We start from the raw sequence: 1134 nt of genomic DNA, 5'->3' as shown, positions 1-1134 counted from the left end.
GTGTGTGTGTGTGTGTGTGTGTGTGTGTTGTACGTGAAGGCGTCAATGTGTACAATATAACGTTAGGAAGACTTTTTGGCAAAGAGCAGTGAAGACATCAAAGTGTGTTGTTTTTATGGTATGGAAGTAGTGTGATTCCTCTTTTAAACAATTAATTTAGGGGTATTTAACCAACAGGGCTTCTGAATTGATTGTCTATCTCATCTCCGAGAGGATTCTAATGTAAATGGATGGATAAGAACGTGAAGGATACCCAAACATCATAGACGCCGAGAGTCACCCTCCTCACACCCCCACCCCTCATACACACAGCCAAGCCACGAAAATTCCCATAATAATAATTGCTATAATTATACTTCGTTTTTAAAGTAGGCATTTTACGCCCTCGTTGAAACAATTAAATCATTAGGACACGGGCTTCGTATTGTACCTTCCAAGACCAACGCAGGCTTCGACTGTATCTGCCAGGACCAACACTAGCTGGGAGGAATACAATACCCAGCAAAAAGTCCCAGATATTCAATAAGATGTCTCCCTACACAGGAATCGAATCTAGTCTTTCTGCGTCGACGGCGAAACGCCTTACAGATCGATGAAGGATACTTCAAATCTGTACTTGGACCTAAACAATTTGTTATTAAATATACGATATTATAGACTCTGTCACGTTGTCCCTTTTATAGATGAAGCGTTAGTAGAGGCAGGGGCGAAGGCTGACTTGCTTGACAGGGTAATCAAAGTGAAATGGGACCAGATATGGCCTGGAGATATCACACAAGAATCTTACTCGAGGGGGCGACTCTGAGTTGTGAATTGTGAATGAAAACAAATCCGGAAGTCATATTGTATGTTCAACCGCCAAAATAATCGGGAAAGTATCTTATTAAATATTAATTTCAACTAAAATTAAATTTAACTTTAGATGTGAATACACAAACACAAAGCAAAGAAGCAGAGATGTCAGTACTATCTATGTTATAGATCTACCCGTGAGTCTAACTCTTTGGTAGAACATGACAATTATCCTTTTTTTAAATTTCACATTTGGCTGTTTTTGTCTAGCCTTTCGCGGCCAGGAGGCGGTGTCATAATCTGGGTCATGATATGATTATACGACGGTAAAAAGTCGAGGAA

The sequence above is a fragment of the Aplysia californica genome, unplaced genomic scaffold, assembly GCF_000002075.1.
Source record: "Aplysia californica isolate F4 #8 unplaced genomic scaffold, AplCal3.0 scaffold01474, whole genome shotgun sequence".
In the NCBI taxonomy this organism is placed as follows: domain Eukaryota; kingdom Metazoa; phylum Mollusca; class Gastropoda; order Aplysiida; family Aplysiidae; genus Aplysia; species Aplysia californica.
The sequence above is the reverse complement of the archived record's forward strand: the minus strand, read 5'-3'. Positions refer to the sequence as shown.